This window comes from Pteropus vampyrus, unplaced genomic scaffold (genome assembly GCF_000151845.1).
Source record: "Pteropus vampyrus isolate Shadow unplaced genomic scaffold, Pvam_2.0 Scaffold88, whole genome shotgun sequence".
Classification (NCBI taxonomy): Eukaryota; Metazoa; Chordata; class Mammalia; order Chiroptera; family Pteropodidae; genus Pteropus; species Pteropus vampyrus.
This window is the reverse complement of record NW_011888869.1, coordinates 5,731,635-5,732,447: the sequence shown is the minus strand read 5'-3', so window position 1 is coordinate 5,732,447 and position 813 is coordinate 5,731,635.

Here is an 813-nt window from a genome sequence, read left to right as displayed (position 1 = left end):
ATTAAGGGGGTAAAATTATGATTTTCTCATATTGGCATAAGGTAATTCTTTACCTAAAGAACATAAAGAGGTCATCCAATTAGAGAAGTTGCACAAGTCCAGTCAAACCTATTTGGAAGGAGGGAATAGGTTCAAGTGCAAATAAATTCAAATTGACTGCTAATTTGAATGCTTATTATGTGCAAGACATTGTGACTGTTACAAAAATGCATAATATACAACTTCGTCTTCAAGAGATAGCAATATAGTGATTGAGTAAATGAGAATACAGATAATTATCATGATAATATGATGAGTACAATTAAGGTGTACAAACAGTCATAATTGAAATTAGGGAAAGATCAAACTCAGGTGGAGAGATCAGAAAATGCCCTAAAGGGAAGGTAGTTTCTAATGCCAACTTCAAGAAAAGAGAAGAATTTCAACAAGCTTAAAATAGAAATATTCATCTAGAGAGAAGGAAAAGTATGAGCTGGGACAAGAGACCCAGACATTAAGGAATAATGCAGTAAGGAATAGTGCTTTGAAGTGTAGCAAAAATATGATAGGACTTGTACCTAAAGAAAAAATAGTCAAATCACTGCAGGTCTTTGTTCTGAGTTAGTGGAATAGCAGAGATATTTCTGAATTAAAATAATTTTGATTTATAGATGAAGACTAGGGAAGAGAGACATGTCAAGGGCAACTTTAAGACAACAAATGATTAGAGCTCAATGCAGATATTAAAATTAATAAGAATATGGAAATCAAGAATGGGGAGAAAGTTTGCCTATGTGCATGCTGAATTTGATTTGATTTGAGGATGTGACAATA